Genomic DNA, 26,835 nt, shown 5'->3' on the forward strand with positions numbered 1-26,835 from the left:
GACTTTTACGTGCAATCTGAGAAATTGCAGGCTTGAGACCCATATTTTAGGGCTAGGTATTCGCAGCATAAAACACTCGGGAAGTGCCGTTTACGGCCATCTGGGGGTTTGAAAAACCCAAAAATTTCTTGTACGCTCCGCGCCGACCGATGGTGGCGCTCCGCTTAGATAGTCTCTACACATTAGCCCCCCCCCCCAATAATTCTCCCGTTCTGCCGCGCCTGGAGGAGGCACCCCCTCCCCTGAGACCCCTCCCCAGGACGGCGATCCGTATCCACCTAAGTGCCCCCCCCATCAAATGCTGGTGCCCCCCCTGTGCCCCCCCAGACTGAAAAGTCTGGTGACGCCACTGCCTTTATGTGAAACAGCATAAGTTATTCATCAAAAGCTCTGTGAGAGCTCGCTTTCGGGAACACAATACAAGAGGAGAAATGAGTTTTTGCATTCTCTTATCGAAGTATATCTCTTCTTCCTCCCCCCCCCCTCCACCCGCTCCCATCCCTCTATGGATGTCACTATCAGATATTTCTAGCAATCCGGTCCTTTCAGAAAGAAGTACTTTCTCTCGTTGGTGAGTAAAACTGTTGTATCCTAATATTCAATAAACCACGAAAGCAGGTGTCCATTTCTTAACTGAAGTGAGTTGCCAGTAGGTTTACATAATCTGTCCCTAGACCGTCCAATTATGGTGGCATACTCCTATTAGAGTCTATATCAATCCGCTCGATTGTTCTCCTTCAGGAAAAGTGCCAAAAAGCAGCGGGAGAACATCTTTTGTGACCTGTTATCAATCATAATCTAGTTTTTTGTGGCTTTCATGTTGAAGAGCATGAATGGAAGTACATGTGGTGAAAAAATTGGGTCAATTGAGGCAATTTTAGACCCCTTTAGGCTTCCCAGGAGCAGCGTAGGAAATTTGTTTACCACTGAGTGAAGAGGTTTGTTTACAAGTGACGAAAACTTCCGGCTCGGATAGCAAAAAATTTTCACGGTCATGGTACGGAAAATTGATGGTGCCATGAAAGGCCAACTTGTCAGCTATCCGGTGATGGGTAGCGTTAAGCTAGTGAAAACTTCTATCTAGACTTAGAGACCACATTACTTTTGTGATTTAGTGTGTAAGTCAATGGGGCTTTTAATGGGCGTATGCTACCTTAAGCAAAAATGCCAAATTTTTCATTTTAAGTGCTAGAAGTCCCAATTTTGGATCAAAGTAGTTGCTATGGTGTGTAAAAATGGTTTTCAAGCAAACGTCAGAAAATTTCACGCTTGGGTGATTTTTACGCATAAATTAGTATTACAGCCTTAAAGTACCACAAAGAGCATGTGCGTGTCCATACATTAGACTAGAACAGCCTTCTGAGCATTTCTAACCAGTTTTCCTCCCCAATAAACTATTGGGTCATTAAGCCTTGACCTACCAAAGCTTCCGTATTACGATTCCTGCCTTGAATCTGCTAAGTAGGTGCCAAATGCACGAAATTCAAAATCCTTCAGAATCAGACCAAAATGCCTGCAGTGTGTTTGACGTGAACGACTAAGTTCAGTGAAATTTGACATCTGTGGGCACCTAAAGTACATGGTAATCATACTTTGGGTTATTTTTGCTAAAGTTGGAAGTACCTGGTGTTTAACTAAGGACAAAAACTCAGTTTCAATGCATGAAATACCCCTAATGTTGTTAGCTTATGTTAGCTTAGGCCTAGGCCTCAGGTTCATAATGGCGCTACGTTAGTATCCTAGACCAAGTCTACACCAGCTGTAGCACAATGTTGTATGAGGTCTGTATCCTAAGTGGAGTGGCTGCTGAGGGCTAATACCTTGCACAGAGAATGTTTTGAGTCTTATTTAGCAAATAATCCACAAAGGTATGCATATTCTGCTTCTGCCAATGTGCATCAAGGGGTTTTTGAGCCTATTCACTCCTCATTAGTTTTCTGTTGTTTTGTCAATTTCAGAGAAAGTTGATGTGCTAAGTCCTCAGCATGCACAGCGATATACTTTGAATGGGTGCGGTATCAATGGACTCAACTGGTTAGATGAGGTAACAACAAATCCCAAACAACTCTGACAGCAGAAAGAGATATCCTGATGCTTCCATGGGAGATCGACTGTAGTAACTATAGGAACCAGTGCTTGCCACCAATGGAGAATAAGGTAATTTGACGTTGTTGTTCTCTGCCGAGCAACAAATTTGAATATTGTATCATGAAATGTGCCCCCCTATCCACCTCTCTTCTCTTATAACTGTCTTTAATACATTGTAACAACCTATGCAAAAACCTTTAAATGGACTGGATATGCTATTGAGGTGAACAGTGTATCTAGATAGCATTCCAGTAAGCTTTCCTTTTTGACTGCTGTAATACTGTTACAGTGAGGCTGTTGTTTACAAATCCCGATGATCCAGTTTTGGCAAAGAACACCTTCAATTCTCTTCTTTTATTCTTAGTAACTTAACAGTTGCACTGGAGTGACATGCAATATCAGTTTAACATGTTCCAAACAGTTCAGGAATACATTGGGGTATGTCCTGTGGGTCAGTTTGTGAGGAATCTGCTGAGCTAAACAAAAGTAGTTTTCATCACTTTTCAGAGCCAGAGACGAAAAAGCCCTCACCGCTAACCCTTCTATGGATGATGTTTCTGCAGGTAGGGCAAGCCAGACCAAGTGGATTGTGATCAGGGATACCAATAATACCTGCAAGAATCATAGATGCACCCAAATTGGTCAAGCTTCTCAAAATTGGTGACTGGAAGTGTTGTTGCAGACATAGACCTGGTTACTGCTTACACAGTATTGCTCATATGTGTATTTACACACTGCACCGTGCATACTGAAATCTCTGAAAATACATCTTTATGGACCTAAAATGATAATTGCATATAATTCTGTTGTGGTTTATATTGTGACGACTATGAAAAGCATCATTTTGGAAAAAAAAAAAAAATTCAACTCTCACTTAATTAAGGTGGCATACTCCTATTAGAGTCTATATCAATCCGCTCGATTGTTCTCCTTCAGGAAAAGTGCCAAAAAGCAGCGGGAGAACATCTTTTGTGACCTGTTATCAATCATAATCTAGTTTTTTGTGGCTTTCATGTTGAAGAGCATGAATGGAAGTACATGTGGTGAAAAAATTGGGTCAATTGAGGCAATTTTAGACCCCTTTAGGCTTCCCAGGAGCAGCGTAGGAAATTTGTTTACCACTGAGTGAAGAGGTTTGTTTACAAGTGACGAAAACTTCCGGCTCGGATAGCAAAAAATTTTCACGGTCATGGTACGGAAAATTGATGGTGCCATGAAAGGCCAACTTGTCAGCTATCCGGTGATGGGTAGCGTTAAGCTAGTGAAAACTTCTATCTAGACTTAGAGACCACATTACTTTTGTGATTTAGTGTGTAAGTCAATGGGGCTTTTAATGGGCGTATGCTACCTTAAGCAAAAATGCCAAATTTTTCATTTTAAGTGCTAGAAGTCCCAATTTTGGATCAAAGTAGTTGCTATGGTGTGTAAAAATGGTTTTCAAGCAAACGTCAGAAAATTTCACGCTTGGGTGATTTTTACGCATAAATTAGTATTACAGCCTTAAAGTACCACAAAGAGCATGTGCGTGTCCATACATTAGACTAGAACAGCCTTCTGAGCATTTCTAACCAGTTTTCCTCCCCAATAAACTATTGGGTCATTAAGCCTTGACCTACCAAAGCTTCCGTATTACGATTCCTGCCTTGAATCTGCTAAGTAGGTGCCAAATGCACGAAATTCAAAATCCTTCAGAATCAGACCAAAATGCCTGCAGTGTGTTTGACGTGAACGACTAAGTTCAGTGAAATTTGACATCTGTGGGCACCTAAAGTACATGGTAATCATACTTTGGGTTATTTTTGCTAAAGTTGGAAGTACCTGGTGTTTAACTAAGGACAAAAACTCAGTTTCAATGCATGAAATACCCCTAATGTTGTTAGCTTATGTTAGCTTAGGCCTAGGCCTCAGGTTCATAATGGCGCTACGTTAGTATCCTAGACCAAGTCTACACCAGCTGTAGCACAATGTTGTATGAGGTCTGTATCCTAAGTGGAGTGGCTGCTGAGGGCTAATACCTTGCACAGAGAATGTTTTGAGTCTTATTTAGCAAATAATCCACAAAGGTATGCATATTCTGCTTCTGCCAATGTGCATCAAGGGGTTTTTGAGCCTATTCACTCCTCATTAGTTTTCTGTTGTTTTGTCAATTTCAGAGAAAGTTGATGTGCTAAGTCCTCAGCATGCACAGCGATATACTTTGAATGGGTGCGGTATCAATGGACTCAACTGGTTAGATGAGGTAACAACAAATCCCAAACAACTCTGACAGCAGAAAGAGATATCCTGATGCTTCCATGGGAGATCTACTGTAGTAACTATAGGAACCAGTGCTTGCCACCAATGGAGAATAAGGTAATTTGACGTTGTTGTTCTCTGCCGAGCAACAAATTTGAATATTGTATCATGAAATGTGCCCCCCTATCCACCTCTCTTCTCTTATAACTGTCTTTAATACATTGTAACAACCTATGCAAAAACCTTTAAATGGACTGGATATGCTATTGAGGTGAACAGTGTATCTAGATAGCATTCCAGTAAGCTTTCCTTTTTGACTGCTGTAATACTGTTACAGTGAGGCTGTTGTTTACAAATCCCGATGATCCAGTTTTGGCAAAGAACACCTTCAATTCTCTTCTTTTATTCTTAGTAACTTAACAGTTGCACTGGAGTGACATGCAATATCAGTTTAACATGTTCCAAACAGTTCAGGAATACATTGGGGTATGTCCTGTGGGTCAGTTTGTGAGGAATCTGCTGAGCTAAACAAAAGTAGTTTTCATCACTTTTCAGAGCCAGAGACGAAAAAGCCCTCACCGCTAACCCTTCTATGGATGATGTTTCTGCAGGTAGGGCAAGCCAGACCAAGTGGATTGTGATCAGGGATACCAATAATACCTGCAAGAATCATAGATGCACCCAAATTGGTCAAGCTTCTCAAAATTGGTGACTGGAAGTGTTGTTGCAGACATAGACCTGGTTACTGCTTACACAGTATTGCTCATATGTGTATTTACACACTGCACCGTGCATACTGAAATCTCTGAAAATACATCTTTATGGACCTAAAATGATAATTGCATATAATTCTGTTGTGGTTTATATTGTGACGACTATGAAAAGCATCATTTTGGAAAAAAAAAAAAAATTCAACTCTCACTTAAGGTGGCATACTCCTATTAGAGTCTATATCAATCCGCTCGATTGTTCTCCTTCAGGAAAAGTGCCAAAAAGCAGCGGGAGAACATCTTTTGTGACCTGTTATCAATCATAATCTAGTTTTTTGTGGCTTTCATGTTGAAGAGCATGAATGGAAGTACATGTGGTGAAAAAATTGGGTCAATTGAGGCAATTTTAGACCCCTTTAGGCTTCCCAGGAGCAGCGTAGGAAATTTGTTTACCACTGAGTGAAGAGGTTTGTTTACAAGTGACGAAAACTTCCGGCTCGGATAGCAAAAAATTTTCACGGTCATGGTACGGAAAATTGATAGTGCCATGAAAGGCCAACTTGTCAGCTATCCGGTGATGGGTAGCGTTAAGCTAGTGAAAACTTCTATCTAGACTTAGAGACCACATTACTTTTGTGATTTAGTGTGTAAGTCAATGGGGCTTTTAATGGGCGTATGCTACCTTAAGCAAAAATGCCAAATTTTTCATTTTAAGTGCTAGAAGTCCCAATTTTGGATCAAAGTAGTTGCTATGGTGTGTAAAAATGGTTTTCAAGCAAACGTCAGAAAATTTCACGCTTGGGTGATTTTTACGCATAAATTAGTATTACAGCCTTAAAGTACCACAAAGAGCATGTGCGTGTCCATACATTAGACTAGAACAGCCTTCTGAGCATTTCTAACCAGTTTTCCTCCCCAATAAACTATTGGGTCATTAAGCCTTGACCTACCAAAGCTTCCGTATTACGATTCCTGCCTTGAATCTGCTAAGTAGGTGCCAAATGCACGAAATTCAAAATCCTTCAGAATCAGACCAAAATGCCTGCAGTGTGTTTGACGTGAACGACTAAGTTCAGTGAAATTTGACATCTGTGGGCACCTAAAGTACATGGTAATCATACTTTGGGTTATTTTTGCTAAAGTTGGAAGTACCTGGTGTTTAACTAAGGACAAAAACTCAGTTTCAATGCATGAAATACCCCTAATGTTGTTAGCTTAGGCCTAGGCCTCAGGTTCATAATGGCGCTACGTTAGTATCCTAGACCAAGTCTACACCAGCTGTAGCACAATGTTGTATGAGGTCTGTATCCTAAGTGGAGTGGCTGCTGAGGGCTAATACCTTGCACAGAGAATGTTTTGAGTCTTATTTAGCAAATAATCCACAAAGGTATGCATATTCTGCTTCTGCCAATGTGCATCAAGGGGTTTTTGAGCCTATTCACTCCTCATTAGTTTTCTGTTGTTTTGTCAATTTCAGAGAAAGTTGATGTGCTAAGTCCTCAGCATGCACAGCGATATACTTTGAATGGGTGCGGTATCAATGGACTCAACTGGTTAGATGAGGTAACAACAAATCCCAAACAACTCTGACAGCAGAAAGAGATATCCTGATGCTTCCATGGGAGATCTACTGTAGTAACTATAGGAACCAGTGCTTGCCACCAATGGAGAATAAGGTAATTTGACGTTGTTGTTCTCTGCCGAGCAACAAATTTGAATATTTTATCATGAAATGTGCCCCCCTATCCACCTCTCTTCTCTTATAACTGTCTTTAATACATTGTAACAACCTATGCAAAAACCTTTAAATGGACTGGATATGCTATTGAGGTGAACAGTGTATCTAGATAGCATTCCAGTAAGCTTTCCTTTTTGACTGCTGTAATACTGTTACAGTGAGGCTGTTGTTTACAAATCCCGATGATCCAGTTTTGGCAAAGAACACCTTCAATTCTCTTCTTTTATTCTTAGTAACTTAACAGTTGCACTGGAGTGACATGCAATATCAGTTTAACATGTTCCAAACAGTTCAGGAATACATTGGGGTATGTCCTGTGGGTCAGTTTGTGAGGAATCTGCTGAGCTAAACAAAAGTAGTTTTCATCACTTTTCAGAGCCAGAGACGAAAAAGCCCTCACCGCTAACCCTTCTATGGATGATGTTTCTGCAGGTAGGGCAAGCCAGACCAAGTGGATTGTGATCAGGGATACCAATAATACCTGCAAGAATCATAGATGCACCCAAATTGGTCAAGCTTCTCAAAATTGGTGACTGGAAGTGTTGTTGCAGACATAGACCTGGTTACTGCTTACACAGTATTGCTCATATGTGTATTTACACACTGCACCGTGCATACTGAAATCTCTGAAAATACATCTTTATGGACCTAAAATGATAATTGCATATAATTCTGTTGTGGTTTATATTGTGACGACTATGAAAAGCATCATTTTGGAAAAAAAAAAAAAATTCAACTCTCACTTAATTAAGGTGGCATACTCCTATTAGAGTCTATATCAATCCGCTCGATTGTTCTCCTTCAGGAAAAGTGCCAAAAAGCAGCGGGAGAACATCTTTTGTGACCTGTTATCAATCATAATCTAGTTTTTTGTGGCTTTCATGTTGAAGAGCATGAATGGAAGTACATGTGGTGAAAAAATTGGGTCAATTGAGGCAATTTTAGACCCCTTTAGGCTTCCCAGGAGCAGCGTAGGAAATTTGTTTACCACTGAGTGAAGAGGTTTGTTTACAAGTGACGAAAACTTCCGGCTCGGATAGCAAAAAATTTTCACGGTCATGGTACGGAAAATTGATGGTGCCATGAAAGGCCAACTTGTCAGCTATCCGGTGATGGGTAGCGTTAAGCTAGTGAAAACTTCTATCTAGACTTAGAGACCACATTACTTTTGTGATTTAGTGTGTAAGTCAATGGGGCTTTTAATGGGCGTATGCTACCTTAAGCAAAAATGCCAAATTTTTCATTTTAAGTGCTAGAAGTCCCAATTTTGGATCAAAGTAGTTGCTATGGTGTGTAAAAATGGTTTTCAAGCAAACGTCAGAAAATTTCACGCTTGGGTGATTTTTACGCATAAATTAGTATTACAGCCTTAAAGTACCACAAAGAGCATGTGCGTGTCCATACATTAGACTAGAACAGCCTTCTGAGCATTTCCAACCAGTTTTCCTCCCCAATAAACTATTGGGTCATTAAGCCTTGACCTACCAAAGCTTCCGTATTACGATTCCTGCCTTGAATCTGCTAAGTAGGTGCCAAATGCACGAAATTCAAAATCCTTCAGAATCAGACCAAAATGCCTGCAGTGTGTTTGACGTGAACGACTAAGTTCAGTGAAATTTGACATCTGTGGGCACCTAAAGTACATGGTAATCATACTTTGGGTTATTTTTGCTAAAGTTGGAAGTACCTGGTGTTTAACTAAGGACAAAAACTCAGTTTCAATGCATGAAATACCCCTAATGTTGTTAGCTTAGGCCTAGGCCTCAGGTTCATAATGGCGCTACGTTAGTATCCTAGACCAAGTCTACACCAGCTGTAGCACAATGTTGTATGAGGTCTGTATCCTAAGTGGAGTGGCTGCTGAGGGCTAATACCTTGCACAGAGAATGTTTTGAGTCTTATTTAGCAAATAATCCACAAAGGTATGCATATTCTGCTTCTGCCAATGTGCATCAAGGGGTTTTTGAGCCTATTCACTCCTCATTAGTTTTCTGTTGTTTTGTCAATTTCAGAGAAAGTTGATGTGCTAAGTCCTCAGCATGCACAGCGATATACTTTGAATGGGTGCGGTATCAATGGACTCAACTGGTTAGATGAGGTAACAACAAATCCCAAACAACTCTGACAGCAGAAAGAGATATCCTGATGCTTCCATGGGAGATCTACTGTAGTAACTATAGGAACCAGTGCTTGCCACCAATGGAGAATAAGGTAATTTGACGTTGTTGTTCTCTGCCGAGCAACAAATTTGAATATTTTATCATGAAATGTGCCCCCCTATCCACCTCTCTTCTCTTATAACTGTCTTTAATACATTGTAACAACCTATGCAAAAACCTTTAAATGGACTGGATATGCTATTGAGGTGAACAGTGTATCTAGATAGCATTCCAGTAAGCTTTCCTTTTTGACTGCTGTAATACTGTTACAGTGAGGCTGTTGTTTACAAATCCCGATGATCCAGTTTTGGCAAAGAACACCTTCAATTCTCTTCTTTTATTCTTAGTAACTTAACAGTTGCACTGGAGTGACATGCAATATCAGTTTAACATGTTCCAAACAGTTCAGGAATACATTGGGGTATGTCCTGTGGGTCAGTTTGTGAGGAATCTGCTGAGCTAAACAAAAGTAGTTTTCATCACTTTTCAGAGCCAGAGACGAAAAAGCCCTCACCGCTAACCCTTCTATGGATGATGTTTCTGCAGGTAGGGCAAGCCAGACCAAGTGGATTGTGATCAGGGATACCAATAATACCTGCAAGAATCATAGATGCACCCAAATTGGTCAAGCTTCTCAAAATTGGTGACTGGAAGTGTTGTTGCAGACATAGACCTGGTTACTGCTTACACAGTATTGCTCATATGTGTATTTACACACTGCACCGTGCATACTGAAATCTCTGAAAATACATCTTTATGGACCTAAAATGATAATTGCATATAATTCTGTTGTGGTTTATATTGTGACGACTATGAAAAGCATCATTTTGGAAAAAAAAAAAAAATTCAACTCTCACTTAATTAAGGTGGCATACTCCTATTAGAGTCTATATCAATCCGCTCGATTGTTCTCCTTCAGGAAAAGTGCCAAAAAGCAGCGGGAGAACATCTTTTGTGACCTGTTATCAATCATAATCTAGTTTTTTGTGGCTTTCATGTTGAAGAGCATGAATGGAAGTACATGTGGTGAAAAAATTGGGTCAATTGAGGCAATTTTAGACCCCTTTAGGCTTCCCAGGAGCAGCGTAGGAAATTTGTTTACCACTGAGTGAAGAGGTTTGTTTACAAGTGACGAAAACTTCCGGCTCGGATAGCAAAAAATTTTCACGGTCATGGTACGGAAAATTGATGGTGCCATGAAAGGCCAACTTGTCAGCTATCCGGTGATGGGTAGCGTTAAGCTAGTGAAAACTTCTATCTAGACTTAGAGACCACATTACTTTTGTGATTTAGTGTGTAAGTCAATGGGGCTTTTAATGGGCGTATGCTACCTTAAGCAAAAATGCCAAATTTTTCATTTTAAGTGCTAGAAGTCCCAATTTTGGATCAAAGTAGTTGCTATGGTGTGTAAAAATGGTTTTCAAGCAAACGTCAGAAAATTTCACGCTTGGGTGATTTTTACGCATAAATTAGTATTACAGCCTTAAAGTACCACAAAGAGCATGTGCGTGTCCATACATTAGACTAGAACAGCCTTCTGAGCATTTCTAACCAGTTTTCCTCCCCAATAAACTATTGGGTCATTAAGCCTTGACCTACCAAAGCTTCCGTATTACGATTCCTGCCTTGAATCTGCTAAGTAGGTGCCAAATGCACGAAATTCAAAATCCTTCAGAATCAGACCAAAATGCCTGCAGTGTGTTTGACGTGAACGACTAAGTTCAGTGAAATTTGACATCTGTGGGCACCTAAAGTACATGGTAATCATACTTTGGGTTATTTTTGCTAAAGTTGGAAGTACCTGGTGTTTAACTAAGGACAAAAACTCAGTTTCAATGCATGAAATACCCCTAATGTTGTTAGCTTAGGCCTAGGCCTCAGGTTCATAATGGCGCTACGTTAGTATCCTAGACCAAGTCTACACCAGCTGTAGCACAATGTTGTATGAGGTCTGTATCCTAAGTGGAGTGGCTGCTGAGGGCTAATACCTTGCACAGAGAATGTTTTGAGTCTTATTTAGCAAATAATCCACAAAGGTATGCATATTCTGCTTCTGCCAATGTGCATCAAGGGGTTTTTGAGCCTATTCACTCCTCATTAGTTTTCTGTTGTTTTGTCAATTTCAGAGAAAGTTGATGTGCTAAGTCCTCAGCATGCACAGCGATATACTTTGAATGGGTGCGGTATCAATGGACTCAACTGGTTAGATGAGGTAACAACAAATCCCAAACAACTCTGACAGCAGAAAGAGATATCCTGATGCTTCCATGGGAGATCTACTGTAGTAACTATAGGAACCAGTGCTTGCCACCAATGGAGAATAAGGTAATTTGACGTTGTTGTTCTCTGCCGAGCAACAAATTTGAATATTTTATCATGAAATGTGCCCCCCTATCCACCTCTCTTCTCTTATAACTGTCTTTAATACATTGTAACAACCTATGCAAAAACCTTTAAATGGACTGGATATGCTATTGAGGTGAACAGTGTATCTAGATAGCATTCCAGTAAGCTTTCCTTTTTGACTGCTGTAATACTGTTACAGTGAGGCTGTTGTTTACAAATCCCGATGATCCAGTTTTGGCAAAGAACACCTTCAATTCTCTTCTTTTATTCTTAGTAACTTAACAGTTGCACTGGAGTGACATGCAATATCAGTTTAACATGTTCCAAACAGTTCAGGAATACATTGGGGTATGTCCTGTGGGTCAGTTTGTGAGGAATCTGCTGAGCTAAACAAAAGTAGTTTTCATCACTTTTCAGAGCCAGAGACGAAAAAGCCCTCACCGCTAACCCTTCTATGGATGATGTTTCTGCAGGTAGGGCAAGCCAGACCAAGTGGATTGTGATCAGGGATACCAATAATACCTGCAAGAATCATAGATGCACCCAAATTGGTCAAGCTTCTCAAAATTGGTGACTGGAAGTGTTGTTGCAGACATAGACCTGGTTACTGCTTACACAGTATTGCTCATATGTGTATTTACACACTGCACCGTGCATACTGAAATCTCTGAAAATACATCTTTATGGACCTAAAATGATAATTGCATATAATTCTGTTGTGGTTTATATTGTGACGACTATGAAAAGCATCATTTTGGAAAAAAAAAAAAAATTCAACTCTCACTTAATTAAGGTGGCATACTCCTATTAGAGTCTATATCAATCCGCTCGATTGTTCTCCTTCAGGAAAAGTGCCAAAAAGCAGCGGGAGAACATCTTTTGTGACCTGTTATCAATCATAATCTAGTTTTTTGTGGCTTTCATGTTGAAGAGCATGAATGGAAGTACATGTGGTGAAAAAATTGGGTCAATTGAGGCAATTTTAGACCCCTTTAGGCTTCCCAGGAGCAGCGTAGGAAATTTGTTTACCACTGAGTGAAGAGGTTTGTTTACAAGTGACGAAAACTTCCGGCTCGGATAGCAAAAAATTTTCACGGTCATGGTACGGAAAATTGATGGTGCCATGAAAGGCCAACTTGTCAGCTATCCGGTGATGGGTAGCGTTAAGCTAGTGAAAACTTCTATCTAGACTTAGAGACCACATTACTTTTGTGATTTAGTGTGTAAGTCAATGGGGCTTTTAATGGGCGTATGCTACCTTAAGCAAAAATGCCAAATTTTTCATTTTAAGTGCTAGAAGTCCCAATTTTGGATCAAAGTAGTTGCTATGGTGTGTAAAAATGGTTTTCAAGCAAACGTCAGAAAATTTCACGCTTGGGTGATTTTTACGCATAAATTAGTATTACAGCCTTAAAGTACCACAAAGAGCATGTGCGTGTCCATACATTAGACTAGAACAGCCTTCTGAGCATTTCTAACCAGTTTTCCTCCCCAATAAACTATTGGGTCATTAAGCCTTGACCTACCAAAGCTTCCGTATTACGATTCCTGCCTTGAATCTGCTAAGTAGGTGCCAAATGCACGAAATTCAAAATCCTTCAGAATCAGACCAAAATGCCTGCAGTGTGTTTGACGTGAACGACTAAGTTCAGTGAAATTTGACATCTGTGGGCACCTAAAGTACATGGTAATCATACTTTGGGTTATTTTTGCTAAAGTTGGAAGTACCTGGTGTTTAACTAAGGACAAAAACTCAGTTTCAATGCATGAAATACCCCTAATGTTGTTAGCTTAGGCCTAGGCCTCAGGTTCATAATGGCGCTACGTTAGTATCCTAGACCAAGTCTACACCAGCTGTAGCACAATGTTGTATGAGGTCTGTATCCTAAGTGGAGTGGCTGCTGAGGGCTAATACCTTGCACAGAGAATGTTTTGAGTCTTATTTAGCAAATAATCCACAAAGGTATGCATATTCTGCTTCTGCCAATGTGCATCAAGGGGTTTTTGAGCCTATTCACTCCTCATTAGTTTTCTGTTGTTTTGTCAATTTCAGAGAAAGTTGATGTGCTAAGTCCTCAGCATGCACAGCGATATACTTTGAATGGGTGCGGTATCAATGGACTCAACTGGTTAGATGAGGTAACAACAAATCCCAAACAACTCTGACAGCAGAAAGAGATATCCTGATGCTTCCATGGGAGATCTACTGTAGTAACTATAGGAACCAGTGCTTGCCACCAATGGAGAATAAGGTAATTTGACGTTGTTGTTCTCTGCCGAGCAACAAATTTGAATATTTTATCATGAAATGTGCCCCCCTATCCACCTCTCTTCTCTTATAACTGTCTTTAATACATTGTAACAACCTATGCAAAAACCTTTAAATGGACTGGATATGCTATTGAGGTGAACAGTGTATCTAGATAGCATTCCAGTAAGCTTTCCTTTTTGACTGCTGTAATACTGTTACAGTGAGGCTGTTGTTTACAAATCCCGATGATCCAGTTTTGGCAAAGAACACCTTCAATTCTCTTCTTTTATTCTTAGTAACTTAACAGTTGCACTGGAGTGACATGCAATATCAGTTTAACATGTTCCAAACAGTTCAGGAATACATTGGGGTATGTCCTGTGGGTCAGTTTGTGAGGAATCTGCTGAGCTAAACAAAAGTAGTTTTCATCACTTTTCAGAGCCAGAGACGAAAAAGCCCTCACCGCTAACCCTTCTATGGATGATGTTTCTGCAGGTAGGGCAAGCCAGACCAAGTGGATTGTGATCAGGGATACCAATAATACCTGCAAGAATCATAGATGCACCCAAATTGGTCAAGCTTCTCAAAATTGGTGACTGGAAGTGTTGTTGCAGACATAGACCTGGTTACTGCTTACACAGTATTGCTCATATGTGTATTTACACACTGCACCGTGCATACTGAAATCTCTGAAAATACATCTTTATGGACCTAAAATGATAATTGCATATAATTCTGTTGTGGTTTATATTGTGACGACTATGAAAAGCATCATTTTGGAAAAAAAAAAAAAATTCAACTCTCACTTAATTAAGGTGGCATACTCCTATTAGAGTCTATATCAATCCGCTCGATTGTTCTCCTTCAGGAAAAGTGCCAAAAAGCAGCGGGAGAACATCTTTTGTGACCTGTTATCAATCATAATCTAGTTTTTTGTGGCTTTCATGTTGAAGAGCATGAATGGAAGTACATGTGGTGAAAAAATTGGGTCAATTGAGGCAATTTTAGACCCCTTTAGGCTTCCCAGGAGCAGCGTAGGAAATTTGTTTACCACTGAGTGAAGAGGTTTGTTTACAAGTGACGAAAACTTCCGGCTCGGATAGCAAAAAATTTTCACGGTCATGGTACGGAAAATTGATGGTGCCATGAAAGGCCAACTTGTCAGCTATCCGGTGATGGGTAGCGTTAAGCTAGTGAAAACTTCTATCTAGACTTAGAGACCACATTACTTTTGTGATTTAGTGTGTAAGTCAATGGGGCTTTTAATGGGCGTATGCTACCTTAAGCAAAAATGCCAAATTTTTCATTTTAAGTGCTAGAAGTCCCAATTTTGGATCAAAGTAGTTGCTATGGTGTGTAAAAATGGTTTTCAAGCAAACGTCAGAAAATTTCACGCTTGGGTGATTTTTACGCATAAATTAGTATTACAGCCTTAAAGTACCACAAAGAGCATGTGCGTGTCCATACATTAGACTAGAACAGCCTTCTGAGCATTTCTAACCAGTTTTCCTCCCCAATAAACTATTGGGTCATTAAGCCTTGACCTACCAAAGCTTCCGTATTACGATTCCTGCCTTGAATCTGCTAAGTAGGTGCCAAATGCACGAAATTCAAAATCCTTCAGAATCAGACCAAAATGCCTGCAGTGTGTTTGACGTGAACGACTAAGTTCAGTGAAATTTGACATCTGTGGGCACCTAAAGTACATGGTAATCATACTTTGGGTTATTTTTGCTAAAGTTGGAAGTACCTGGTGTTTAACTAAGGACAAAAACTCAGTTTCAATGCATGAAATACCCCTAATGTTGTTAGCTTAGGCCTAGGCCTCAGGTTCATAATGGCGCTACGTTAGTATCCTAGACCAAGTCTACACCAGCTGTAGCACAATGTTGTATGAGGTCTGTATCCTAAGTGGAGTGGCTGCTGAGGGCTAATACCTTGCACAGAGAATGTTTTGAGTCTTATTTAGCAAATAATCCACAAAGGTATGCATATTCTGCTTCTGCCAATGTGCATCAAGGGGTTTTTGAGCCTATTCACTCCTCATTAGTTTTCTGTTGTTTTGTCAATTTCAGAGAAAGTTGATGTGCTAAGTCCTCAGCATGCACAGCGATATACTTTGAATGGGTGCGGTATCAATGGACTCAACTGGTTAGATGAGGTAACAACAAATCCCAAACAACTCTGACAGCAGAAAGAGATATCCTGATGCTTCCATGGGAGATCTACTGTAGTAACTATAGGAACCAGTGCTTGCCACCAATGGAGAATAAGGTAATTTGACGTTGTTGTTCTCTGCCGAGCAACAAATTTGAATATTTTATCATGAAATGTGCCCCCCTATCCACCTCTCTTCTCTTATAACTGTCTTTAATACATTGTAACAACCTATGCAAAAACCTTTAAATGGACTGGATATGCTATTGAGGTGAACAGTGTATCTAGATAGCATTCCAGTAAGCTTTCCTTTTTGACTGCTGTAATACTGTTACAGTGAGGCTGTTGTTTACAAATCCCGATGATCCAGTTTTGGCAAAGAACACCTTCAATTCTCTTCTTTTATTCTTAGTAACTTAACAGTTGCACTGGAGTGACATGCAATATCAGTTTAACATGTTCCAAACAGTTCAGGAATACATTGGGGTATGTCCTGTGGGTCAGTTTGTGAGGAATCTGCTGAGCTAAACAAAAGTAGTTTTCATCACTTTTCAGAGCCAGAGACGAAAAAGCCCTCACCGCTAACCCTTCTATGGATGATGTTTCTGCAGGTAGGGCAAGCCAGACCAAGTGGATTGTGATCAGGGATACCAATAATACCTGCAAGAATCATAGATGCACCCAAATTGGTCAAGCTTCTCAAAATTGGTGACTGGAAGTGTTGTTGCAGACATAGACCTGGTTACTGCTTACACAGTATTGCTCATATGTGTATTTACACACTGCACCGTGCATACTGAAATCTCTGAAAATACATCTTTATGGACCTAAAATGATAATTGCATATAATTCTGTTGTGGTTTATATTGTGACGACTATGAAAAGCATCATTTTGGAAAAAAAAAAAAAATTCAACTCTCACTTAATTAAGGTGGCATACTCCTATTAGAGTCTATATCAATCCGCTCGATTGTTCTCCTTCAGGAAAAGTGCCAAAAAGCAGCGGGAGAACATCTTTTGTGACCTGTTATCAATCATAATCTAGTTTTTTGTGGCTTTCATGTTGAAGAGCATGAATGGAAGTACATGTGGTGAAAAAATTGGGTCAATTGAGGCAATTTTAGACCCCTTTAGGCTTCCCAGGAGCAGCGTAGGAAATTTGTTTACCACTGAGTGAAGAGGTTTGTTTACAAGTGACGAAAACTTCCGGCTCGGATAGCAAAAAATTTTCACGGTCATGGTACGGAAAATTGATGGTGCCATGAAAGGCCAACTTGTCAGCTATCCGGTGATGGGTAGCGTTAAGCTAGTGAAAACTTCTATCTAGACTTAGAGACCACATTACTTTTGTGATTTAGTGTGTAAGTCAATGGGGCTTTTAATGGGCGTATGCTACCTTAAGCAAAAATGCCAAATTTTTCATTTTAAGTGCTAGAAGTCCCAATTTTGGATCAAAGTAGTTGCTATGGTGTGTAAAAATGGTTTTCAAGCAAACGTCAGAAAATTTCACGCTTGGGTGATTTTTACGCATAAATTAGTATTACAGCCTTAAAGTACCACAAAGAGCATGTGCGTGTCCATACATTAGACTAGAACAGCCTTCTGAGCATTTCTAACCAGTTTTCCTCCCCAATAAACTATTGGGTCATTAAGCCTTGACCTACCAAAGCTTCCGTATTACGATTCCTGCCTTGAATCTGCTAAGTAGGTGCCAAATGCACGAAATTCAAAATCCTTCAGAATCAGACCAAAATGCCTGCAGTGTGTTTGACGTGAACGACTAAGTTCAGTGAAATTTGACATCTGTGGGCACCTAAAGTACATGGTAATCATACTTTGGGTTATTTTTGCTAAAGTTGGAAGTACCTGGTGTTTAACTAAGGACAAAAACTCAGTTTCAATGCATGAAATACCCCTAATGTTGTTAGCTTAGGCCTAGGCCTCAGGTTCATAATGGCGCTACGTTAGTATCCTAGACCAAGTCTACACCAGCTGTAGCACAATGTTGTATGAGGTCTGTATCCTAAGTGGAGTGGCTGCTGAGGGCTAATACCTTGCACAGAGAATGTTTTGAGTCTTATTTAGCAAATAATCCACAAAGGTATGCATATTCTGCTTCTGCCAATGTGCATCAAGGGGTTTTTGAGCCTATTCACTCCTCATTAGTTTTCTGTTGTTTTGTCAATTTCAGAGAAAGTTGATGTGCTAAGTCCTCAGCATGCACAGCGATATACTTTGAATGGGTGCGGTATCAATGGACTCAACTGGTTAGATGAGGTAACAACAAATCCCAAACAACTCTGACAGCAGAAAGAGATATCCTGATGCTTCCATGGGAGATCTACTGTAGTAACTATAGGAACCAGTGCTTGCCACCAATGGAGAATAAGGTAATTTGACGTTGTTGTTCTCTGCCGAGCAACAAATTTGAATATTTTATCATGAAATGTGCCCCCCTATCCACCTCTCTTCTCTTATAACTGTCTTTAATACATTGTAACAACCTATGCAAAAACCTTTAAATGGACTGGATATGCTATTGAGGTGAACAGTGTATCTAGATAGCATTCCAGTAAGCTTTCCTTTTTGACTGCTGTAATACTGTTACAGTGAGGCTGTTGTTTACAAATCCCGATGATCCAGTTTTGGCAAAGAACACCTTCAATTCTCTTCTTTTATTCTTAGTAACTTAACAGTTGCACTGGAGTGACATGCAATATCAGTTTAACATGTTCCAAACAGTTCAGGAATACATTGGGGTATGTCCTGTGGGTCAGTTTGTGAGGAATCTGCTGAGCTAAACAAAAGTAGTTTTCATCACTTTTCAGAGCCAGAGACGAAAAAGCCCTCACCGCTAACCCTTCTATGGATGATGTTTCTGCAGGTAGGGCAAGCCAGACCAAGTGGATTGTGATCAGGGATACCAATAATACCTGCAAGAATCATAGATGCACCCAAATTGGTCAAGCTTCTCAAAATTGGTGACTGGAAGTGTTGTTGCAGACATAGACCTGGTTACTGCTTACACAGTATTGCTCATATGTGTATTTACACACTGCACCGTGCATACTGAAATCTCTGAAAATACATCTTTATGGACCTAAAATGATAATTGCATATAATTCTGTTGTGGTTTATATTGTGACGACTATGAAAAGCATCATTTTGGAAAAAAAAAAAAATTCAACTCTCACTTAATTAAGGTGGCATACTCCTATTAGAGTCTATATCAATCCGCTCGATTGTTCTCCTTCAGGAAAAGTGCCAAAAAGCAGCGGGAGAACATCTTTTGTGACCTGTTATCAATCATAATCTAGTTTTTTGTGGCTTTCATGTTGAAGAGCATGAATGGAAGTACATGTGGTGAAAAAATTGGGTCAATTGAGGCAATTTTAGACCCCTTTAGGCTTCCCAGGAGCAGCGTAGGAAATTTGTTTACCACTGAGTGAAGAGGTTTGTTTACAAGTGACGAAAACTTCCGGCTCGGATAGCAAAAAATTTTCACGGTCATGGTACGGAAAATTGATGGTGCCATGAAAGGCCAACTTGTCAGCTCTCCGGTGATGGGTAGCGTTAAGCTAGTGAAAACTTCTATCTAGACTTAGAGACCACATTACTTTTGTGATTTAGTGTGTAAGTCAATGGGGCTTTTAATGGGCGTATGCTACCTTAAGCAAAAATGCCAAATTTTTCATTTTAAGTGCTAGAAGTCCCAATTTTGGATCAAAGTAGTTGCTATGGTGTGTAAAAATGGTTTTCAAGCAAACGTCAGAAAATTTCACGCTTGGGTGATTTTTACGCATAAATTAGTATTACAGCCTTAAAGTACCACAAAGAGCATGTGCGTGTCCATACATTAGACTAGAACAGCCTTCTGAGCATTTCTAACCAGTTTTCCTCCCCAATAAACTATTGGGTCATTAAGCCTTGACCTACCAAAGCTTCCGTATTACGATTCCTGCCTTGAATCTGCTAAGTAGGTGCCAAATGCACGAAATTCAAAATCCTTCAGAATCAGACCAAAATGCCTGCAGTGTGTTTGACGTGAACGACTAAGTTCAGTGAAATTTGACATCTGTGGGCACCTAAAGTACATGGTAATCATACTTTGGGTTATTTTTGCTAAAGTTGGAAGTACCTGGTGTTTAACTAAGGACAAAAACTCAGTTTCAATGCATGAAATACCCCTAATGTTGTTAGCTTAGGCCTAGGCCTCAGGTTCATAATGGCGCTACGTTAGTATCCTAGACCAAGTCTACACCAGCTGTAGCACAATGTTGTATGAGGTCTGTATCCTAAGTGGAGTGGCTGCTGAGGGCTAATACCTTGCACAGAGAATGTTTTGAGTCTTATTTAGCAAATAATCCACAAAGGTATGCATATTCTGCTTCTGCCAATGTGCATCAAGGGGTTTTTGAGCCTATTCACTCCTCATTAGTTTTCTGTTGTTTTGTCAATTTCAGAGAAAGTTGATGTGCTAAGTCCTCAGCATGCACAGCGATATACTTTGAATGGGTGCGGTATCAATGGACTCAACTGGTTAGATGAGGTAACAACAAATCCCAAACAACTCTGACAGCAGAAAGAGATATCCTGATGCTTCCATGGGAGATCTACTGTAGTAACTATAGGAACCAGTGCTTGCCACCAATGGAGAATAAGGTAATTTGACGTTGTTGTTCTCTGCCGAGCAACAAATTTGAATATTTTATCATGAAATGTGCCCCCCTATCCACCTCTCTTCTCTTATAACTGTCTTTAATACATTGTAACAACCTATGCAAAAACCTTTAAATGGACTGGATATGCTATTGAGGTGAACAGTGTATCTAGATAGCATTCCAGTAAGCTTTCCTTTTTGACTGCTGTAATACTGTTACAGTGAGGCTGTTGTTTACAAATCCCGATGATCCAGTTTTGGCAAAGAACACCTTCAATTCTCTTCTTTTATTCTTAGTAACTTAACAGTTGCACTGGAGTGACATGCAATATCAGTTTAACATGTTCCAAACAGTTCAGGAATACATTGGGGTATGTCCTGTGGGTCAGTTTGTGAGGAATCTGCTGAGCTAAACAAAAGTAGTTTTCATCACTTTTCAGAGCCAGAGACGAAAAAGCCCTCACCGCTAACCCTTCTATGGATGATGTTTCTGCAGGTAGGGCAAGCCAGACCAAGTGGATTGTGATCAGGGATACCAATAATACCTGCAAGAATCATAGATGCACCCAAATTGGTCAAGCTTCTCAAAATTGGTGACTGGAAGTGTTGTTGCAGACATAGACCTGGTTACTGCTTACACAGTATTGCTCATATGTGTATTTACACACTGCACCGTGCATACTGAAATCTCTGAAAATACATCTTTATGGACCTAAAATGATAATTGCATATAATTCTGTTGTGGTTTATATTGTGACGACTATGAAAAGCATCATTTTGGAAAAAAAAAAAAAATTCAACTCTCACTTAATTAAGGTGGCATACTCCTATTAGAGTCTATATCAATCCGCTCGATTGTTCTCCTTCAGGAAAAGTGCCAAAAAGCAGCGGGAGAACATCTTTTGTGACCTGTTATCAATCATAATCTAGTTTTTTGTGGCTTTCATGTTGAAGAGCATGAATGGAAGTACATGTGGTGAAAAAATTGGGTCAATTGAGGCAATTTTAGACCCCTTTAGGCTTCCCAGGAGCAGCGTAGGAAATTTGTTTACCACTGAGTGAAGAGGTTTGTTTACAAGTGACGAAAACTTCCGGCTCGGATAGCAAAAAATTTTCACGGTCATGGTACGGAAAATTGATGGTGCCATGAAAGGCCAACTTGTCAGCTATCCGGTGATGGGTAGCGTTAAGCTAGTGAAAACTTCTATCTAGACTTAGAGACCACATTACTTTTGTGATTTAGTGTGTAAGTCAATGGGGCTTTTAATGGGCGTATGCTACCTTAAGCAAAAATGCCAAATTTTTCATTTTAAGTGCTAGAAGTCCCAATTTTGGATCAAAGTAGTTGCTATGGTGTGTAAAAATGGTTTTCAAGCAAACGTCAGAAAATTTCACGCTTGGGTGATTTTTACGCATAAATTAGTATTACAGCCTTAAAGTACCACAAAGAGCATGTGCGTGTCCATACATTAGACTAGAACAGCCTTCTGAGCATTTCTAACCAGTTTTCCTCCCCAATAAACTATTGGGTCATTAAGCCTTGACCTACCAAAGCTTCCGTATTACGATTCCTGCCTTGAATCTGCTAAGTAGGTGCCAAATGCACGAAATTCAAAATCCTTCAGAATCAGACCAAAATGCCTGCAGTGTGTTTGACGTGAACGACTAAGTTCAGTGAAATTTGACATCTGTGGGCACCTAAAGTACATGGTAATCATACTTTGGGTTATTTTTGCTAAAGTTGGAAGTACCTGGTGTTTAACTAAGGACAAAAACTCAGTTTCAATGCATGAAATACCCCTAATGTTGTTAGCTTAGGCCTAGGCCTCAGGTTCATAATGGCGCTACGTTAGTATCCTAGACCAAGTCTACACCAGCTGTAGCACAATGTTGTATGAGGTCTGTATCCTAAGTGGAGTGGCTGCTGAGGGCTAATACCTTGCACAGAGAATGTTTTGAGTCTTATTTAGCAAATAATCCACAAAGGTATGCATATTCTGCTTCTGCCAATGTGCATCAAGGGGTTTTTGAGCCTATTCACTCCTCATTAGTTTTCTGTTGTTTTGTCAATTTCAGAGAAAGTTGATGTGCTAAGTCCTCAGCATGCACAGCGATATACTTTGAATGGGTGCGGTATCAATGGACTCAACTGGTTAGATGAGGTAACAACAAATCCCAAACAACTCTGACAGCAGAAAGAGATATCCTGATGCTTCCATGGGAGATCTACTGTAGTAACTATAGGAACCAGTGCTTGCCACCAATGGAGAATAAGGTAATTTGACGTTGTTGTTCTCTGCCGAGCAACAAATTTGAATATTTTATCATGAAATGTGCCCCCCTATCCACCTCTCTTCTCTTATAACTGTCTTTAATACATTGTAACAACCTATGCAAAAACCTTTAAATGGACTGGATATGCTATTGAGGTGAACAGTGTATCTAGATAGCATTCCAGTAAGCTTTCCTTTTTGACTGCTGTAATACTGTTACAGTGAGGCTGTTGTTTACAAATCCCGATGATCCAGTTTTGGCAAAGAACACCTTCAATTCTCTTCTTTTATTCTTAGTAACTTAACAGTTGCACTGGAGTGACATGCAATATCAGTTTAACATGTTCCAAACAGTTCAGGAATACATTGGGGTATGTCCTGTGGGTCAGTTTGTGAGGAATCTGCTGAGCTAAACAAAAGTAGTTTTCATCACTTTTCAGAGCCAGAGACGAAAAAGCCCTCACCGCTAACCCTTCTATGGATGATGTTTCTGCAGGTAGGGCAAGCCAGACCAAGTGGATTGTGATCAGGGATACCAATAATACCTGCAAGAATCATAGATGCACCCAAATTGGTCAAGCTTCTCAAAATTGGTGACTGGAAGTGTTGTTGCAGACATAGACCTGGTTACTGCTTACACAGTATTGCTCATATGTGTATTTACACACTGCACCGTGCATACTGAAATCTCTGAAAATACATCTTTATGGACCTAAAATGATAATTGCATATAATTCTGTTGTGGTTTATATTGTGACGACTATGAAAAGCATCATTTTGGAAAAAAAAAAAAAATTCAACTCTCACTTAATTAAGGTGGCATACTCCTATTAGAGTCTATATCAATCCGCTCGATTGTTCTCCTTCAGGAAAAGTGCCAAAAAGCAGCGGGAGAACATCTTTTGTGACCTGTTATCAATCATAATCTAGTTTTTTGTGGCTTTCATGTTGAAGAGCATGAATGGAAGTACATGTGGTGAAAAAATTGGGTCAATTGAGGCAATTTTAGACCCCTTTAGGCTTCCCAGGAGCAGCGTAGGAAATTTGTTTACCACTGAGTGAAGAGGTTTGTTTACAAGTGACGAAAACTTCCGGCTCGGATAGCAAAAAATTTTCACGGTCATGGTACGGAAAATTGATGGTGCCATGAAAGGCCAACTTGTCAGCTATCCGGTGATGGGTAGCGTTAAGCTAGTGAAAACTTCTATCTAGACTTAGAGACCACATTACTTTTGTGATTTAGTGTGTAAGTCAATGGGGCTTTTAATGGGCGTATGCTACCTTAAGCAAAAATGCCAAATTTTTCATTTTAAGTGCTAGAAGTCCCAATTTTGGATCAAAGTAGTTGCTATGGTGTGTAAAAATGGTTTTCAAGCAAACGTCAGAAAATTTCACGCTTGGGTGATTTTTACGCATAAATTAGTATTACAGCCTTAAAGTACCACAAAGAGCATGTGCGTGTCCATACATTAGACTAGAACAGCCTTCTGAGCATTTCTAACCAGTTTTCCTCCCCAATAAACTATTGGGTCATTAAGCCTTGACCTACCAAAGCTTCCGTATTACGATTCCTGCCTTGAATCTGCTAAGTAGGTGCCAAATGCACGAAATTCAAAATCCTTCAGAATCAGACCAAAATGCCTGCAGTGTGTTTGACGTGAACGACTAAGTTCAGTGAAATTTGACATCTGTGGGCACCTAAAGTACATGGTAATCATACTTTGGGTTATTTTTGCTAAAGTTGGAAGTACCTGGTGTTTAACTAAGGACAAAAACTCAGTTTCAATGCATGAAATACCCCTAATGTTGTTAGCTTAGGCCTAGGCCTCAGGTTCATAATGGCGCTACGTTAGTATCCTAGACCAAGTCTACACCAGCTGTAGCACAATGTTGTATGAGGTCTGTATCCTAAGTGGAGTGGCTGCTGAGGGCTAATACCTTGCACAGAGAATGTTTTGAGTCTTATTTAGCAAATAATCCACAAAGGTATGCATATTCTGCTTCTGCCAATGTGCATCAAGGGGTTTTTGAGCCTATTCACTCCTCATTAGTTTTCTGTTGTTTTGTCAATTTCAGAGAAAGTTGATGTGCTAAGTCCTCAGCATGCACAGCGATATACTTTGAATGGGTGCGGTATCAATGGACTCAACTGGTTAGATGAGGTAACAACAAATCCCAAACAACTCTGACAGCAGAAAGAGATATCCTGATGCTTCCATGGGAGATCTACTGTAGTAACTATAGGAACCAGTGCTTGCCACCAATGGAGAATAAGGTAATTTGACGTTGTTGTTCTCTGCCGAGCAACAAATTTGAATATTTTATCATGAAATGTGCCCCCCTATCCACCTCTCTTCTCTTATAACTGTCTTTAATACATTGTAACAACCTATGCAAAAACCTTTAAATGGACTGGATATGCTATTGAGGTGAACAGTGTATCTAGATAGCATTCCAGTAAGCTTTCCTTTTTGACTGCTGTAATACTGTTACAGTGAGGCTGTTGTTTACAAATCCCGATGATCCAGTTTTGGCAAAGAACACCTTCAATTCTCTTCTTTTATTCTTAGTAACTTAACAGTTGCACTGGAGTGACATGCAATATCAGTTTAACATGTTCCAAACAGTTCAGGAATACATTGGGGTATGTCCTGTGGGTCAGTTTGTGAGGAATCTGCTGAGCTAAACAAAAGTAGTTTTCATCACTTTTCAGAGCCAGAGACGAAAAAGCCCTCACCGCTAACCCTTCTATGGATGATGTTTCTGCAGGTAGGGCAAGCCAGACCAAGTGGATTGTGATCAGGGATACCAATAATACCTGCAAGAATCATAGATGCACCCAAATTGGTCAAGCTTCTCAAAATTGGTGACTGGAAGTGTTGTTGCAGACATAGACCTGGTTACTGCTTACACAGTATTGCTCATATGTGTATTTACACACTGCACCGTGCATACTGAAATCTCTGAAAATACATCTTTATGGACCTAAAATGATAATTGCATATAATTCTGTTGTGGTTTATATTGTGACGACTATGAAAAGCATCATTTTGGAAAAAAAAAAAAAATTCAACTCTCACTTAATTAAGGTGGCATACTCCTATTAGAGTCTATATCAATCCGCTCGATTGTTCTCCTTCAGGAAAAGTGCCAAAAAGCAGCGGGAGAACATCTTTTGTGACCTGTTATCAATCATAATCTAGTTTTTTGTGGCTTTCATGTTGAAGAGCATGAATGGAAGTACATGTGGTGAAAAAATTGGGTCAATTGAGGCAATTTTAGACCCCTTTAGGCTTCCCAGGAGCAGCGTAGGAAATTTGTTTACCACTGAGTGAAGAGGTTTGTTTACAAGTGACGAAAACTTCCGGCTCGGATAGCAAAAAATTTTCACGGTCATGGTACGGAAAATTGATGGTGCCATGAAAGGCCAACTTGTCAGCTATCCGGTGATGGGTAGCGTTAAGCTAGTGAAAACTTCTATCTAGACTTAGAGACCACATTACTTTTGTGATTTAGTGTGTAAGTCAATGGGGCTTTTAATGGGCGTATGCTACCTTAAGCAAAAATGCCAAATTTTTCATTTTAAGTGCTAGAAGTCCCAATTTTGGATCAAAGTAGTTGCTATGGTGTGTAAAAATGGTTTTCAAGCAAACGTCAGAAAATTTCACGCTTGGGTGATTTTTACGCATAAATTAGTATTACAGCCTTAAAGTACCACAAAGAGCATGTGCGTGTCCATACATTAGACTAGAACAGCCTTCTGAGCATTTCTAACCAGTTTTCCTCCCCAATAAACTATTGGGTCATTAAGCCTTGACCTACCAAAGCTTCCGTATTACGATTCCTGCCTTGAATCTGCTAAGTAGGTGCCAAATGCACGAAATTCAAAATCCTTCAGAATCAGACCAAAATGCCTGCAGTGTGTTTGACGTGAACGACTAAGTTCAGTGAAATTTGACATCTGTGGGCACCTAAAGTACATGGTAATCATACTTTGGGTTATTTTTGCTAAAGTTGGAAGTACCTGGTGTTTAACTAAGGACAAAAACTCAGTTTCAATGCATGAAATACCCCTAATGTTGTTAGCTTAGGCCTAGGCCTCAGGTTCATAATGGCGCTACGTTAGTATCCTAGACCAAGTCTACACCAGCTGTAGCACAATGTTGTATGAGGTCTGTATCCTAAGTGGAGTGGCTGCTGAGGGCTAATACCTTGCAC

At 40.0% G+C, this 26,835-nt stretch overlaps 1 long non-coding RNA gene across 6 annotated transcripts in view; it reads left to right on the top strand.

The window, feature by feature from the left end:
* Positions 1-549: 549 nt before the first annotated feature.
* The window catches only part of LOC139982675 (uncharacterized), a 29,625-nt gene continuing 3,339 nt past the window's right edge, over positions 550-26,835 (top strand). The window contains exons 1-21 of one of the 6 annotated variants that reach the window (XR_011798237.1): positions 1,568-1,582; positions 1,959-2,157; positions 2,596-2,651; positions 4,242-4,440; positions 4,879-6,709; positions 7,148-7,203; positions 8,784-8,982; positions 9,421-9,476; positions 11,057-11,255; positions 11,694-11,749; positions 13,330-13,528; positions 13,967-14,022; positions 15,603-15,801; positions 16,240-16,295; positions 17,876-18,074; positions 18,513-20,346; positions 20,785-20,840; positions 22,421-22,619; positions 23,058-23,113; positions 24,694-24,892; positions 25,331-25,386. This is a non-coding gene — a long non-coding RNA (uncharacterized lncRNA). Of the gene's footprint in view, positions 572-1,567; positions 1,583-1,694; positions 2,158-2,595; positions 2,652-3,840; positions 3,866-4,241; positions 4,441-4,878; positions 6,710-7,147; positions 7,204-8,783; positions 8,983-9,420; positions 9,477-11,056; positions 11,256-11,693; positions 11,750-13,329; positions 13,529-13,966; positions 14,023-15,602; positions 15,802-16,239; positions 16,296-17,875; positions 18,075-18,512; positions 20,347-20,784; positions 20,841-22,420; positions 22,620-23,057; positions 23,114-24,693; positions 24,893-25,330; positions 25,387-26,835 lie in introns of those variants that run through there. The other 5 variants (XR_011798236.1, XR_011798235.1, XR_011798238.1 and 2 more) reach the window with 5 other exon arrangements.

The sequence above is a fragment of the Apostichopus japonicus genome, chromosome 16 (assembly GCF_037975245.1).
Source record: "Apostichopus japonicus isolate 1M-3 chromosome 16, ASM3797524v1, whole genome shotgun sequence".
NCBI lineage: Eukaryota > Metazoa > Echinodermata > Holothuroidea > Aspidochirotida > Stichopodidae > Apostichopus > Apostichopus japonicus.